An 862-nucleotide genomic window follows, 5' to 3' on the forward strand; every position below is an offset into this window, starting at 1 on the left:
AAGGCCTGGGGCTGGGCGCAAGGCCTGCCTGGGTCCAGGGTGGGCACCGTGCCCGGGCAGCGAGGTGAGAGGAGCAGCTGCCCTCCAGCCCCTCCCAGCCAATGGCACGGCCCAGGCCCCACCTATATAAGGCCCGGGCTGCAGGCGCCTCCTCCGGGTCAGCGCTGCGCCCAGGACACAGACAGCCCTTTCAGCACAGCCCAGACAGGTACCGCCCGCGGCGGGAGCCAGGGGGGGCCCGGGGCGGCCCGGTGCGGGGGGCCAGCCCGGCTGTGGAGGGGCCTTGCACGGGGGGTGCGCCCCACACCCTCCTGCACTCGCCGGGCAGCGTGGGGAAGATTGGCCTTGTGTCTGTGAGCCCCCAGCCCCCCCTGTGACTTGTGGCCTCCGTGGCAGAGGGTCCTGAGGGGGACCCCAGAGTGGAAAGGAGACTTGGCAGCTGCCAGCCGCGCCCCCTGCGAGGGGCTGTGGGCCTGGGCTGTGCTCCGAGGGTTGGTCACCAGAACTGGGCGCCCCACGCGGTGGGAGGGTCTGGGCGTCACCTGTCAGGGTCTTCGCATGTGTGACCATGTGGGTCCCTGTTGGACTCACAAGGTGCAACGTGTCTGCCTTTCTGTGGCTCTTGCTCGGGGGCCTGCACCCTGGGTGTGTCACTGAGCTTGGGGTGTGCGAGGGACTGTTTATGCTGGTGTGTGTGTGTGTGTGTGTGTGTGTGGCTCTGGGGCTATTTTTGCTCTGTCTCTCCGGCTTACCCGCCTTGCTCAGCGCCTTCCCCTGGCAGGTCCCTAGCAGGATGGGGTGGGTACACCCCCTGAAGGGGAGTTTCTGGGCTGGAAGCCCTTGAGCCCTGAGGCCTGGATGC

At 68.4% G+C, this 862-nt stretch overlaps 1 protein-coding gene across 1 annotated transcript in view; it reads left to right on the forward strand.

The window, feature by feature from the left end:
* The first annotated feature begins 68 nt into the window (after positions 1-68).
* Positions 69-862, forward strand: part of CKM (creatine kinase, muscle) — a 9,662-nt gene continuing 8,868 nt past the window's right edge. Inside the window, exon 1 of the mRNA XM_015561197.1 lies at positions 69-208. The gene's annotated coding sequence lies outside the window, so the exon portion shown is untranslated. The remainder of the gene's footprint in view (positions 209-862) is intronic.

Source organism: Myotis davidii, unplaced genomic scaffold, assembly GCF_000327345.1.
Source record: "Myotis davidii unplaced genomic scaffold, ASM32734v1 scaffold796, whole genome shotgun sequence".
Taxonomy (NCBI): Eukaryota; Metazoa; Chordata; class Mammalia; order Chiroptera; family Vespertilionidae; genus Myotis; species Myotis davidii.